The sequence below is a fragment of the Centroberyx gerrardi genome, chromosome 14 (assembly GCF_048128805.1).
Source record: "Centroberyx gerrardi isolate f3 chromosome 14, fCenGer3.hap1.cur.20231027, whole genome shotgun sequence".
Classification (NCBI taxonomy): domain Eukaryota; kingdom Metazoa; phylum Chordata; class Actinopteri; order Beryciformes; family Berycidae; genus Centroberyx; species Centroberyx gerrardi.
Window position 1 is genome coordinate 23406480 of NC_136010.1, and position 17098 is coordinate 23423577.

Below are 17098 nucleotides of genomic sequence, written 5' to 3' on the forward strand. Positions count from 1 at the left end.
TCTGAAAGCTACTCGCATGGAAGTAAGCAGAGGAAAAGTACGCTGGATGATTCACGATATGCCTGAATACACCTCTGTGGAAATACCACTATGTGAGTCAGCGGATAGTGTTGCACTAAAAAAAACTAGGAAGTGTACATACAATGCAGTGAAGGAATTACAGTAATGTGTGAATAACAGCGGTGTGATGCATGCTGTGTGCCACGAAAACTTTACACTCCTGACTGAATCACAGATGTTAAGATGTTAGCAGAGACAAGCAGAGATGATCCAGGCTTTCCACCATCAAACCGTTCATCAGAGTTGAAGCAGATATTTACTTCTTGGTGAGGATCAGATTTGGAGACAAGAGAGGGATCCACAAAATATTGAAATGTGTATTTCCTCCACCTGCATAGAAATGGATGGCAAAAGATGGAGGAGGACAGAAGTGGATAACTGATGTTTTGTCCATTTACCCAAAGCTGTTGTCTCCACACTGGATCCTATTAGTGAAGCAACAGCTTGATCAGTATTGGTGGAGTTGATTGGCCAGTTTTAATCAGAGGTGAGGTGAGAGCAGAGACTAATTACTATTAGAAAAAGATTGTTTTCTAGGAACAATCAATTTCCTTCAGCACAATGGCACCAACAGAATTGACAAAAAAAACACAGTACAATTCCCTCTCTTACTATACTCTACAGCTACAGCAACTGCTTCCAGTGAAGGGATTTTCTTTTAATAATTGAGCCAGGTTGGGTAAAACTCTGCAGTTCTCCATGGGTGTGCGGGGCAGACTGGGAAAAAGAGGCCATGGATTAGACGGCCGCAGGTCGGGGTACATGTAAGAGGATTGGTCCTGTGTCCAATAGTCTGTGGTACACACAGGCAGATGAACAATCAAGCAGCTGTAAGCCTGGAGTCAACAACAGTTCACCATAATCTGTCTTTATCTCTTTCTCCTCCTCTTTTCTAGCTCTTACCAGCGATCTCTGCTCATCTCTCGCTCATCTATCTTCTCTTGATTTCCACCAACAAGCTCTTTCCTATGTTTTCATTCCTCCTGCGTTTTTATGTTCCATCTTCTTTCGCTCTCTAACCTCTGCAGGCTTCGTTCATCTCCCCATTATCACCCTCTCTCTCTCTTTACATCTGCACCCCCTCTTCTCCTCTCATCCTCCTTTTAACCCCTGCATCCTCTCACCCCTCCACAATCCCGCTTCCCCCTTCTCCTCTCATGTGCCCAGCAGACCAATATGAAAGAGGTTTACTATAATCATTACTCTAATCACCCTTTCCCCTCTGAGTACCCCCATTTCTCCTGCATAATGAGGGAAATTGTAGGTCATCTGGCAGAGGCCACTGCGAGCCAAACCAATCAAAACAGACGTTCAGATACAGAGGCCCTTACACAAGACCCCCAATTACATACATAAGTACGGGTTGTCACTGCAGCACAGAGGAAAGAAGAGAAAACACCACTGTTGAATTTTTAAAATGAAGAAATATCCTCATCTGGCTGATCTAATCCTAACAATTATACCGTCCCAATTTGATCAATGAGTCATTTCTTTTGTTGAGTCAATAGTCGAGTTTCTATCCAACTGTCAAGATAAATTTAAGGGAATTTCAACGTGCTGCAAAAAATAAAATGCAAATTTGGTGCGTTTTCATCAACTGGGTTAGGCTTGTAGCAACTGATAATGTAATAACTGCTGGAGAATTTAATAACTTGCCAAAATGTAATAAATGTCCCTCTAAATGTGTTGAACAGTAAAAAAAATAAATAAAAAGAAAACTGTTAATGTAACAACTTGATGGATAATGTAATAAAATCGCATTATTACATTACATGACGATTACTTCATAAGGGGTGTAACATATTTTTAACTGCTGTAACAATAATATTGACTAAAAAAGATATTATATAATTAGTCAATATTATTATTACATCAGTTAAATGTATGTTACAGCCCTTATTAAGTGATAATTACTGATTCATATTATTATGTGATGTTATTAAATTATCTGTTATTACAGTTATTAGACTGAGGGGCATTTTATTTTGTTTTGACAAGTTATTACAGTATCACATATGTCAGTAAAAACACATTCATAAGAAAAATGGAAAGAGTCTTTGAAGAATTGATTAGTATTGGGCAAGTCAAGTTATTATTGATCTTCAGCTAATATTAGACATATTTCATCCTGTCCAAATACAAAAACAAAGAAATGCACTTGGCAATATTCTAACACATCAACTAATGGTCACACAGCCACAATGGAGATTTACACATGGGAGCAACAGTGAGAAGAGTGCGTATGACATTTGTAGGAGGTCAAGGTGGACAGATAATTTATAGACAGACTTTGGTTTGCAAACGTCACTACATCAGAATTTATTTGACATTCTACGTCATTATTTATAAAAAACATATGGCCTGAAGCAATCCAATATAGAGGGCACATGACTTACATTCAGCCTTTTTAATTTAATACAATTCACATAAAACTACTTGTTTTATGTGAATTGGCAGATATGTTTCAGTCGAGGCTACGCCGCTCTCTCCAGAGACACAAGTTGAATGTTGAAATTTGATGCTGCTAATCTTTGAGTACCTTCAAACTGCATCTAGACTCAGACACTCAGAATCTCACCACATTCACCAGACCTGTTTCCTTCAGTACCCACGTGCTGCACACACACACACACACACACACACACACACACTGAGTGTTGCACATACAGTACATTACACCCTTCCCCCTATCCCGCATGAGAAGACAGACTGTAGCACGTGTTTTCTCACATTGTCAAAGTTACTCTTTTCTCTACCACTGCCTCATATGGAAAAATATTTCACAAAATCCCTACACAGATATGACCACTTGCCTCTTGAAATATCTCATATGAATTCACCAAGAGCTTAATGACTTTTCATTTCCATGCAAAACACAGAAAAGTCAAATTGGAATTCTTATAAAGTCTTTCCACATGGGACCCCCTCTGTCTTTTGCTTCCTCTTTCTTTTTTTCTCTGTAATCCTCTTCTTCTTTGACCCTCTTTGCTCCACTCCTTTTCCTATGTTAATGTCCTCCTTTTCACCCTCAGCTCTCCTTGTCTCCTCCCTCCATTCTATCCTCCCCCCATCACTTTGTTTCCCAGCAGCACCGCTAGTGTAGTGGTATCATACAAGATTCCCATTCTTGTGACTCGGGTTCGATTCCCGGGCGGTGCAGAAATTTAGAAAACTTTCATCATCATCATCATCATCCTCCTCCATCAAATCCCCCTGTCTTCCTCTTCTGATTGGCGCGAGTGTTGTTAACAAAATAAACTCCTCTACATTCTTCCTGGCTGTTATTTCTTCACCCAGCTCTTGTCTATTGATCATTTTAGAAACTATTTGTTAGTTTCATTTCCTGAGCGCTGTGGCTTTGATCCTTGCACTTGCTTCTAATGTTGGTAATCTGGGAATTAACTTATTCTACTGCTGCACTTACTGTCTCTCAAGGATAAATGTATCAGCCAAATGGAAAAAGGCAAAGATATAAGGTTAGACGTTTTTCATCCTCTCCATACAAGAGTGCTTTGATTTCTGGAAAAGCTCAGCCTCACCACACGCTTCTTTCAGGTACAGCGGCTTCTTGTTCCACTACTTTCATGCATCAGCAAAATGTCTAAAATATACAACATAATGTCTGTTCACCTCTCAGCCATTTAAGTAACCAATCGCATTTTAGCCTCTGCTGTTTCACATGAGAATTCTCCCATTTGCTTCCCTGCACCTTTTGATCCCGCAACCACAGGCGAAGCTATGTGGGGAAAATCATACTGACAGGGAACATACTTGTCCGTCCCACCAGTAAATTCCCATCCAAACCACATATTTTTACATTGTTAATGAGCCAAATCTGAACAACTATTTTGCTGTTTTATTAGATAGCATTCTTGACTTTCACATATTTGTCTGTTTGTGCTGTTTGCAGACTATAAAATGGCAAAAACTACTAACTTCCCAATGCTAAGAGGCAGTGGGAACACTAGCAAGTTAGGGGAATCCCTCAAGTGAATGGCCTGTGTATCAGTAACTACATCACTCTGTCACAGTATCAGTCAGGCTGGGTGTATGATATGGAATCAGGTCAAAGTATGTAAATACTGTATGTACAGTATGCCATGTTCATCAGCTGGAGCTAAAGCCGGCTGCCTCTCCCTGTTGGCCCGAGCCCAGAAAGCCAATGCCTCTCTATAATTCATCTACACCCTTTCTACACACTCACGTGCATGCATGTGCATGCACACACACACACACACACACACATACACGCCCATGCATGCTTGCAGGCACACACACCCTCATCCACCCGCACACACTCACACAAAGGGCTGGGCTTATGACAAAACTGCTTACAGAGTCGCTGTGTACATATTTCATGACTTAGACATGCGGGTCTGAGTCTTAATGGAGAATTGCAGTCGAATTATGGGCCCAAGGGTGCCGTGTTTCACTGGTCACATGCATAGACAAGCATAAGAGAAACGCTACTGCAGCACACTTACGCATACACAAATGTAAGCACAAGTACTCGCCCTATTTCTCACTCACACACACACGCAGATACACACAAATGTATGTCCACACACACACACACACAGCAATGTGTGCTATGTGTTTGACCGGAGCACGTTGAAAAGGCCCAGGGGATCTCACCTCGTCAAATGTAAATGGTTCCTATGTCTGACACTCAGCCAGGCTATTATCCTCACATGCAAGAACCCCCCTGTCTCACACCATTAGACACACACACACACACACACACACACACACACACACACACACACACACACACACTTAAGAAACCCCCCTCTGAACCACCAGCATTAGGCAGGAAGAGAGAGGGGACTTTTAATGGTGTGACACCTTTTTATGCAAGGGGCATTGCTATGTCAAGCAGACAGAAAAGGATGGAGATGGGGGGAAATACCATCATCATTATCCTCCACCTCTCTCACACAGAAGGCTGATGTTCAGTGTGCAGCGTTTGAATGTTCATGCACAAGGCCTCATGGGTTAAAACATGCCCTTATCTGACTCACAGCCATGATAAGAGTCGTCTGAATGTGTTGGTTAGGCTGCCAGAGGAACGTTCTGTCCTGTTTTCGTTCCTCCCCGGTGTTTTCACCCTCATCTTACCTTGAACGCTGCCATAGTTTTCACATAACCCACAAGACAAATGATGGAAACGTGTCTCTTAAATAAGTGAATGGCTTTTTAGCATTGTGGACGTGCTACATTCTGGAAGTGTTTTCCCCCAGACCCAAATAAACGAAACCAGAAGCGTTCACTCAGGGCCGAGCCATTACACCTTAATAATGCACTCCTTTCCATCCCCCAAACCCCCCCCCACACACAAACTTTCTTTCCTGTCTTGTAAAATTCCTTGGCTCATTCTGGCGACCTAGTTTACAGGCCTCGCCTCTGAGCCACAGAGAGTTGGTTCCTTTTGAAGACGCATTGAGCAGCACAGCATGACAAGCCCATTATAGAGCGGGAGGAGGAGAAATCGCTCAATTACCAACTGGCAATTCTTCAGGGAGACGCAATGTGCACTATTCATTAAATGATATCAAGTTTTATGACTCAATGTGAAATATTCTGAGCTGCTAAATTGCATACAATGATCTATTCTCTTTCTATACAATATGCAGCATCACAGATTAGTAATAGCTATATTGATATATATTGATATATTGATAGCATTGATAGATAGAATTGATTGCAATTCATTAATAGGTGACATTCAGTCTTGTTGACATGAACAATAGACTATGTGACAGACACCCTGTAATACAGAATCTCCCATATCTAAAGAATCCTCTAGTATCAGATTTAGCATAATTAGTAATAAGATTTATTACACTTTGTAGTAGTGATTTCATATGTAGCTGTGCTCATAAACACACACACACACCTTCTTGGCACATCATATTTTTTCTTGGCCCACACCATCAAAGTTGCACAAGTTGGGAATATAGTGCTATAAAAATGCCATATAGTAATAGAGAAGAATGATATAGAAACCTTTACTTTACAGCCCCACAGTCTATTGCACAAAAAGTAATGGCAAATGCCACAACCAGTCAATCACTGGCACTACATATGATGCAAGATTTGAAAAAAACAGTCAACATGGTGTTTGTTGTTTGTTTTTGTGTATGTACCGTTGTAGAGAGGCTGGACTGCAGGGCTTGTTATCCAGGATCAAGTACATGCTGTCCTTTGACCTGGTAAAGTCATGATGGCCCAGCCCCCCTTGTACAGTAAAGCAACACACACTCCATGCACACACACACACACACACACACACACACACACAAGTGCAAGAAAGCATACACAGAAGCAATCAGGCAAACGCAGTACAGCAGCCACCACGCTGCAGTGATGAGTCTGCACATACACACACATGCAGATGAGCATCCACACACACACATGCATACCTACACGAGAGCACACTCACACTCTCTCTCTCTCTCTCTCTCTCTCACACACACACACATGCACACACACACACATCCAAATCCCTAGTACAACAATGGTGAAATATTAATCCAGGCTCACAGCAGGACTCCGCCACAGCAAGGCGGAGGGAGATGAGTGGCGAGACGGGCAGAGGAGAGAAACAACACCCATCGATAACCTACATATATCGGAGGTTTGCAGACTGGGTCACAAAGTTGGATTGGCAGTAAGATTAAAATGGGTCCTGCTCCTCTGCAGATCAGATGATGGGGTTTTTGAATGGAGCATTATAATTCTGTAACCCGCTCCTGGCTATGTCATGCTATGCAGCCTGCCATGGAAGATAGGCTGAAGAGAAGGCTGTAGGCCATATGTTAATAGACTAAAAATAGAGTCAATTTCGAACCTCCTCGACAGCCTGCAAAAACCAGTTTAGGACTCTGAGAAAAATTCCATTGAAAACGCAGATTCTTAGAGAAAAGAGTGAAAAACACAGCGATCTCCATTGCTGCAGAACGAGCGGATTCAATGTGACACAACGTTTACACACTCGGTGCGTGATAGGATGCTGCAGTTCAAACAGCGTTTGATTCACCATGGCATCTTTCATTCTCTATGTATAGAAAGTCAGTTGTACTCCTTCAAAAGCGCTGCCATCCTCTGCTACTCAATGGCGTGTGTGTGTGTTTTCCAGCCTCACTCTCAGCATCTGCACCCTCGGAAAATGTCTTTTATTCACTATAGGATATACGGGACGTATAGCTGACTTGGGTGCTGGGTGTATGATTCATATGTTTGATGTGAGTGGGCGCGTGTGCATTCAAGAGCACACATGACACATTAGCATGCATGAAAAAGGGCCACTGTGTGTGTATGTATGTGTGTGTGTGTGTGTGTGTGTGTGTGTGTGTGTGTGCCTGTTTCTGTATCTGCACATCCACACGTATGCATGATGCGCGCTTTGCTGAAACAAAAGAGATTGAGTAACATGCATCCTCATTGTGCAGCCGAGCAAAAGCTTCAGAGCCTTATGGAAGCAGTTTTACGGACATTAGCCGGAGCCAAAAGTGGGCTACATTCTGCATGTGTAATTAGACCAGGGGTTTTACTCCCTGAAAAGCTCCACAGCTCGCTGAATAGAGGGGGAAAATGATGAAAGCAAAACTGAAAGAAAGAAAGAAATAAAGGGCTGCCATTTGTGAGGATGTTGTTGTTGCAGTTGTGTTTGTGTATTGTTTACATGGCCTGGATACCCTGGGTTTGTTTCTGTCTCGGTGTCTATCTGGGTTCTTCTTCCAGTGTGTGTGTCTTTGTTTTAGTCTGCTGTTTTAAGACGGGGGAAGAGATTAGAGCTCGATTCATTACGAATTCCGGTCGATTTGTGAAATCGAGGTTTTCTCCCTGGGAGGTTTTCAATCACTTTACCGTCTCAGCAGGGAGGCACACTCAGCGCCCGATTCAACTTGAATTAAACTTGAATTGTAAAGGCATTAGAGCCTTGGTCTGTCCTGGGAAATGCTCTGCTGGGAAGATGGAGCCATCAAGGAAGAAGGAAGTGGTGCTGCTCTGTCCTGAGAAATGGCTTTGAAAGTCTAGTAACTAGTCATATAAGAGACTATTGAGTTCTAGTTTGTAACATTTGCGAAAGAATACAGTGCATTGGCCACAACAGTGCTAATGCAGGTTATGCATGCATGATGGAAGTCTTCTACAGCTGCTACCAACTCCTTCAGAAAGACTGAACAGTAGCTGCTTCTCCCTTGCGGTATTAGATGTTCAATTTTAATTTCAAGTTTAATTTAAGTTGAATTAGATGCTGAGCTTTAAAGTCCTTAGCCCCTTGCCAAGATGATAGAAGGGGCTTTGTTCACAGTGTCTATCAGTAGCTGTGTTACCTTATTTTAATCAAACTTTTAGAGCCATCAGCTGGGTTGAAGTGAATTAACAGGCTTAGAGCGCTCAGAATGTAGCTGCATCAGGGAAAAACCCATCCGCAAGAAAAAAGTCTTTAGGCTACATCATTATTTAATCGACAAACCCGTTTCTACTGCTATTTAAGTGTAAAAAAAAAAAATGTAATATTGAGGAAAATGCATTGAAATTCCATTTCCACTCACCCTTCCCACACTGCAAAAAACACATTTAACACACATACACACACTTCAGAATATGTTTAGAGATATGTTTCAAGATGTACCAAGTATGAAATATGTTTTAGACACTGCTAATACATTCTTCCTTACAGCATATATCTGCTAGTATATCCAAAAATATTTGCTCAAAATATTTTTTTCTACATGTACAAATCCATTTTTTGCCAAATTCTGTATATTTTGAAACGTATTTCACAACATATTCAGAAGTACATGTGGGATGTATTTTTCACATGGTTTTCTAATATGATACATCATAATTTGCATAAAAATACTTGGATGGCGGGTTGTTGTCTCTATCAGATATTCTCCCACAGTGCAGTCCAAATGGCAGCTGCTCATGACTGTCATACTGTATCTGTGAGTACCAGCTGTGGTCCAACGGTCCACTCCGAGAGACAACTGGCACACACACACACACACACACACACACACACACACCAACACATTCTCTATGCACATGAGGCCCCATGACCAATCTCCATAATGACTCCACTGGCACATGAGGAGGCCGGGCACATGTTGAGAACATCGGCACAACAGATTTCCCACAAACAACTCTGCTGAAGACGACACTCGGAAAGATCACTTGAGGATTTTAAGAAGCCCAGAACATTCTGAATGGACTATCAGAGTCTCACACTGTAGTTAGTGATCAACCAGACAAGCATTCACAACTAATCCTGTAAATTTGACGGGTTTAATTAGAAGAAAATGTTACTTGCAGCTTCTCCCTCCATCCCTTAAAATGTAGGAAAAGGTCTTGAAATGGGTGGTTTTTCTAAAAATGAGTTTTACTTTCATGGCGGTAGTCATTTTGTGAGAGTCACTTTGTGTACATGGTGGATATCTCATTTAAGAACAAAACTTTACAAAAAAACATGACTCTGATGCACTTTGAACTCGCCATACATTCAGAAATATCTCTCCAGATAGTTCATCTACTCATCTATACATTTCAAAGCAAAGGGCAAATACTCCTGTTATCTTATCACACACACACACTTATCTATAGAAAAACCTTGAGCTCGCTATTTGTGAGAGGGAAACACTTTTGCCTGAACGTCCGCAAGCGAAAACGCCTGGTCAGAGGTGATCAGATATACGAGAGGAAGACAATATGAGATAAACCGCAATATGGAAGCAGATATGGGAGACAGGATGCAGAGAGGAAGATGATGATGAATGAAATCAGTCGGACTGATGTTATGACAGGAGAGGACAGGTAGAGAGGGGAAGGTGCTGGTTCATTGTCTGGCTTTTGGTGTTTTAGGCCGGCGTGTGTGATTTGGACATCATGACTAAGTAAGTAAGTCTGGCAGAAATGCTGACACCAAAGGCCGAGAAATCCTCATTTCACAACTTTTTCGTTCTGATTAAGCCTTGTCGAAAGGAGAGGCTGCCTGTGGAAAATCAATTCAGTGAACATGGAGCCAGGGCTGTGGTGTTTTGGCGTTGCAGAGTTGGTTAATGGGTCGTGTGTTTACGGGTCATAGGTTGGGCAGCACACCCCCATGTCACTGTCCGACCCATCAACTCCATCAGTGATCGATGCGTTGACCTGGCCTGCTTACTTCCGTCGTTTTATTAATTTTTCCAGATGATCATGAGAGTATGGAAAACATTATAGTTACTATATTGTGCAATTATTATGTGAATAATGAACTGGGAGATAGCACAGCGATTAAATTGACCCAACAGTAACCAGCGGATATTTTTTTAAAGTGGTAATCTGCAGAATCACCTGTCAATCAAACAGTGTGTCCAGTACTGTGACGTCTTTTTCCTTGGATTTTCTGCTGATGCAGTTTGAGTTTCTGTAGGTGGCGCTCTTTTCTTTGTCTGTTCAGTCATGGTGGCTATCACTGCTCATGTTAACTACCCAGCTCTATTTATTTATTTATACAAACCGCTGTTGCTGCTGGTGGAAATGTAAAGCATCACTTCTGGTGCACCAGAGGATTTTTCCCAGGAAAGACCTACCAGACACCTATCAGTGTTTAGAACAGCAAATGTAAACGCTTTCATGAACTGCTTTAGGTTGAGTCACTATTATGTTATATCAACTAGAAATAAAGAGTAGTAAAACAGACATTGATTGATATGAAAATGTTGCTAAAATACTGGACTGTATCAGACTGAATCCAGCTCATGGCCTTTGTTGCATTTCATCCCCACTCTCTCTCTCCCACCTTTACTGTCGCTTTCTAATAAAGTCAAAATGTCTTAAAAGTAATCTTAACAGCATCCTAACACTAAGTCACATTCCACAACCCCAAAGAGCATCTTAATGCAAAGTTGATCCTAATACCAAGATGTGTTTTTGGGAAACTCCAGATCCAGATCTATTAAAGAACAGTAGAAGGCAGTGGGCCTGACATTTGGCAATAACAGCAGGGTGGGAAACTTTCTATATTACAGTTATAATGTTGGTCAGTCAGAGCAGGGGACTTTTTCATTCAGGCAGAGGTTAGGTAAACACTAACCCTCTGGAAAAACTGAAACGCTCTCTCTCTCTCTCTCTTCTCTCTCTCTGTCTCTCTCTCTCTCTCTGTCTCTCTCTCTCTCTCTCTCTCTCTCTCTCTCTCTCTCTCTCTCTCTCTCCAGTCACATTTGATCACCAGGTTTGGCAGCCATCGCAGGCGGGTAAACTCCTTGTTTCCGCTGATTGCTGCTGTCAAACTGCCGGCCAGAGAATTGTTTTGGCTACAGACCGATGGTGTGAATTCCCTTCCAAATAAAAAAATAAAACTGCTTTCCTTCACTCCCCTCCTGAACTTTGAGGTGATGGACATTCAAATCAAAATTTCCTAGTTCCTACCTGGTTTTGTACCTTGTTGACTGCCCAGTCCCGTCAAATCTGTGAGTGAACCAGGGCGCTTGTTTATTTTTACCACTTTCTCCACCTCCTGGCCTCCCTCACAGGCGTTTGCTACTGAATCACGGGGAATTTACATGGAAACGAAGGAGTGGAGTGGATCCAAACACAGCCGAGGGGCATGTCTGTGGGACTGTTGTCACGTCAAAGTACACCGCAACGCTTCCAGGATTACTGGGATGACTCAGACACCTTTGAAATTATGACAAATGGTGAACAGGAGAGACACACACCGGGAGAAGTATAAAGGAGAATGAAAAGGCAAATGTGTCGAAAAAGGCATATGTGGGAGTATTCATATTTTGAGACAGAAAGACAGGAATACACACACACATACACACACACTGACAGTCCATGGAAATGGGAAACACTTAAAAGCATAGAGGCAAAAAACAAAAGCAGGCACAGGATTTGAAGAGAAAGAGCAATTTTTCAAGTGAGGTTACACGCATCCACTATAGTGCTGAGTGTCTCTTAGGCTTTCACACACTGCTTTACAGGCGAGATAAATTATTGACATTGTCTCTTTGCACTTATCCTCCTTAAAGAGTCTTATGTGGTTCCTGTGTGTGTGTGTGTGTGTGTGTGTGTGTGTAAGAGGGAGAGAGACTGGGAGATAGAGTGAGAGAGGCAGTTATAGGAGAGTCGGTTTAGACAGCATGCAACATACAGCTCTGTACTGTTGTTTCTGTGTGTGTGTGTGTGTGTGTGTGTGTGTGTGTGTGTGTGTGTGTGTGCGTGTGTGTGTGCATGTGTGTGTGTGTGTGTGTGTGTGTGTAGTCTATGAGTACCTCAGTGTTGCGCAACATCCACGATCCACCTCACTTCAAGTCATCTCACTCTTAATCCCAATTTCCCAATTTATTTTCCTATTTATCAGCCTTTTCCTTTACTCTTCTGGGGAAATACAGGACTTTTCATCTGTTTGCTGTTATTCACTCAGTGTTCAAAACATTAGGAATCCCTTCTTGCACAATCATGAATCATTTGACTCAAGGCTGAAAATCCTTCTTTATTCTAATTACAAATTTGTATAATATTCCCATAGGGATTTACAGTGCACCTTTAGTGCTCTATAGTGAGTTTATAGTAACTGTATATACTTTATGGTTTTTTTTTTTTAATCTCCTATGGTATAAATATCATATTCCTATAATATTCCCATAGGGATTTACAGTGCATCTGTGGTGCTCAATAGTGAGTTTATAGTGACCTTATTGTACTTTATGGTGTACTTTATTTTTTATCTCCCATGGCATCACTATAATATTCCTATAGGAACTTATTGTTTTGCTGTGCTATTTGTATCCTTCTAAAATGTATTATAAATTTATTATAGGTCTTTATCAGTAGAGTATTTTCCTCTTCATGACTGAAGTGGATTTAAGAGGTGGAATAAATAAGGCATCACGGTTTTCACCTGGATTCACCTGCTCAGTCTACTTTATGGAAGGGTCAGGTGTATAAAACCAAATATTGTGCACTCACACAATATTGGCAATGAATTTCACACAGGCTATAAATAACCTCGCTGGGTACACATTGTAAATATTCTCCGTATCCAACCCTGTGTCAAAGAGGATCATTCTTTCCCTTCCTTTGATCCTGAGCCAGGTTCGCTGTTTCGGCTCTGATGATAACAGGATGGGGATTGGGTTAGTGGGACAGATGAATAAAAAAAAAACACTGTGATTAAGTTAAAGCACTCAGGGGAAAAATGGTTTAGTGCTGTAATGTTTGTCATTGTGTTGGCAGAAAGGCGTAACCACAGTGACACGGTCGGGTCTTGTTACAGATGAGCTGGACTGCAATGAATTGAAGTTACTTATCAGAATCACACACTGTGTATCCAGCATGATGCTGTCTGTCTTACACACAGCATATGCAGTGAATCATCTATTCAGACTCAATAACAGAGGTGATCAAAAAGCAACAAGTTGGTCTCAACAAAATTAGAGATCAGTTAGAAAAGTTTTTTTTTTACAGTTTTGATCCTCATTGTTATCCAGCATGCTGTTGTCTGTTTTGCACACATCTTAAGCAGTGGATGAGCTGCAGCAGCAACTTGTCAGTGTCAGCAAAAGCATGTTTTAGAGGAGATGGAAAAAGGGATTTGAGTGTCATTTTCATTCAAATCAACAGAGATGCATTTGTTTTTTATTAACAAACAGAGAGAATTGTTTCCCCCTCATGTGTATCTTAAAGGAGCCTGTAGCACTGCTGCTATACGGTAGGCTGTGGGATCAGAGTTGGCCAGAAGATTAAAGACAGAGACAATGAGCTCTTCATTCTGCTGCTCCACACATTTGGACCCAATTCATCACTACAGTTATAGATATTTCATAACGCCAAAAAGCCATCTCTTCAGGAGCCGGAACTGAAAATAAACGGATCATTTTTTCTCGCTTTTGATCGCTGTCAATGTATTTTTGACGTTTTACAATGCATTATTAATAGATTCGGCTTGATTTGAGGGTATTTTCTACACGTGGGAAACTATGCCACTATGTCTGCTGTCAACTGCAGTAGCACAATTTAAAACAGATGAATTCGATTGAAGGTTTTTTGCTGTTTGATACGGTATGGGAGTCTGGCCGGCTGAAAGATTAAAGCAATATATTGGGTCCAAATGAATGGAGCAAAAAAAAAACAAAGACACACACTTTGTGCTGAGGCAGCACTGAGAGTTTAAGGATGCCTGTGTGTCAGTGAAGCGACTGATGTGGTTGTTGGGTAGATGGGCAGATAGAGAGAGAGCGAGAGGGAGAGAGAGAGAGAGAGAAAGAAAGATGGATATTAGAGAGATAAGGGAAGCGATGCAGTGCAACAACATGCTAAGCTAACACAGACAATCCAGTCTTGTTTTCCCACAGGATATAGGTCCCAGTGAAATACACACACACACACACACACACACACACACACGCACACACATAAACACACACACAAATATAGTCTAAAACACAGCGATCCCATCTGCCCCGTGGCCTTAATCAGCTTATCACTGCCTGCGCTCGGCCCGTTCAGGATCACTATATCAAGCTTTGACATACATCAGCGGCACTACTGTCCTCACTACTGGGATCAACAACTCCCAGTACCCCCCCCCCCCCACCCCCCCCACCCCCCCGCCGCCTTCCAAAAAACAACAACACAACACACACACACTCCTGATGTACACATAGACATGCCCACATGCACACACAACTATACGCAAATAAACGCCATGCACACATACATGGACGCACACAGATACATGGACATATGAATGCATGCAAAGAAACACACATTGCCCCGTGTTTTCATCCCAGATAGAGTGCAAACATCCTTTGCTTTTAATACACACACACACACACACACACACACATACACACACACACACACAAAGCAGAGGAGTTACTGCTTGGAAGAAACACACAAACAAGATACAAGATCAAGACACGCAACAGAGCAACCATGGGCAAATGGAAACTGTGTGTGTGTATGTGTGTGTGTGTGTGTGTGTGTGTGTGTGTGTGTGTGTGTGCATTCTCCCCTGACAGAGTGCCAGAGCCCAGCTGATCTCTCAGTAAATATGGACATATGGCCAGGCTCTGGAGAGAGAGAGGGAGAGAGAGAGAGAGAGAGAGAGAGAGAGAGAATGACATAGAGATGATCCTTGGCATGTTTTCCTCGTGTGTCCACAGGGAGACCACAGCAGGCGGAGACATCTTATCCGCCCTTTCCCAAAGCCCCAGCAACAGTTTAGCCATTTCCACTCTCCAAATCACCCCAGGGAGCCACAAAACGCACACGGGTCATGGGTGTCCAGTGGTGGTTATGTAACGATGAGACAGTTACTGGATGAAAACGAGTGAATTGTCGTGCCACTACATGACTTATATAAGTCCCAGGGAGCTGTTGGGCGGAATGCTTCAAAGTGCGTACATCAACAGGATCGTCTGAGAGAAGTGTGACTCAAAACTAGTTGGCACTGAGCCTGGTAGCTACAGTGAATTGATGTCCTGGATCTTTGCTTTTTACTTCTGTGTCGAAACTTACAATCTGGTCTTCTGGTCCCTTACAGCATGGCAGAAGTCAGTTCACTTTTAATTTAAAAGATTACAAATGAAGAGTTCTGTTCCAAAATATCCATTTTATATTCGTTTTGGGAAAGAAAATCACTTGAAGTTCATCCTTCAATATCTGTACAGTATAGAGGATCCAGTATAGAGGACATTATGTCCTTGTCAACCAAGGACATAATGTAAGTTACCTGCTAACCATTCTATGTTTTAAATTTGTGCCTTCAATTTCTTTATTCAAGTGGTGAACATCTCCTTTTTTGGAACAAAACCTCTTCAAATGCAAATGGAAACTGCCATTCATCATCAGTGTGGTATTCATTTTTCTGTGTTTCATTTTTGAGGAAAATCCATTTCATCGCAAATGCATTGAGCTCACCCCAGCCTGCCAGGAGCGCATGGAGCTGCTGATCTTCCTTATCGGGCATTAAAGCCCTGGAGGTGTTGCACACTGGACAAAGCACAGCTGCTCCAAGGCTGAAGTTGTTTGCTCCTCTAATAAAAGCTGACACCTAACTTATTGATATGCGCAAGAAGCACTTTCACACCTACAGTATCTCTCTCTCTCTCCCCACCTTCATTGTATTGCCACCTTCCAGCCTCACCTCCACCAACCTCTTCCTCTTCTCTGCTTTCTTTTCCCCAAGTCTTTAAAGCACTGTCATCTGTCGATTGGTGCGAGACGCTCCCCGCTTCTCCCTCTCTCCCTGCAGAGTGTTACTGGACTGTTAATCATAGCCGACTATATCAGGCGGTTGCTGTCATGATGCCCGGCCCCAGGCTCCAGACGGCAATATTTATCAGTTTTGTCAGCGCGCTCCACTCCGCCACACTTCTCCAATCCACTCGCTCCCCCACATCCCCGAAAACCGGTCGAATCTGAGCGCAGCGAATCAAGGCCGCGTCCTGGATGAGATCATGCTGAGATAACGTCATGATGTGAAGGGACTGTGTTTATTGGCGAGCGAAGGCCACTGCAGAGTGGTTACAGGCCCGCATGAACTACAAATACAGGGCGTCTGATAAGTCTGGAATCAAATGGAAACCGCCAACTAATTGAGTATAAGCACTGCTTAACAGAAGTGGGATCTGAACCAGGAACAGAGCAGAAACCCTGGCGCCTTGGACCACTCCGTCATCCTGGCGACTAGTATGTGCAGGGAAAACAAGCACAAAAAGAAAAACAAAATGGCGTTACTTATCCCTATGATCCCAGACTTTTCAGAGACCCAGTACAGTTCAGCAGTCATGAGTTGAAATACAAGTTTAGTCCTTGTGCCTTTAACCCTCTTGTTTTCCTTAGCACTTTCCTGACTCCCTCCTACTGTCCCATCCCATATCATTTAGTGGAAACTTTTGTCCAAATTGCAATACTATAAGTGCATTAATTTTTTATATAGAGTTGTATAGAGCCTCAGTGTTGCTGCCCTGCCCTGCTCTGCTCACTGAGCTGCACAGGACGGCAAAACAAAGTACCTCTCTCCCCCGCCCCCCACCAC

The 17098-nt window shown here is 42.4% G+C and overlaps 1 non-coding gene across 1 annotated transcript; it reads left to right on the forward strand.

Annotated features, from left to right (window-relative positions):
* The first annotated feature begins 3148 nt into the window (after positions 1-3148).
* On the forward strand, positions 3149-3219 carry trnag-ccc (transfer RNA glycine (anticodon CCC)). The gene has a single exon. It is a non-coding gene; the product is annotated as a tRNA-Gly (tRNA).
* Positions 3220-17098: the final 13879 nt, after the last annotated feature.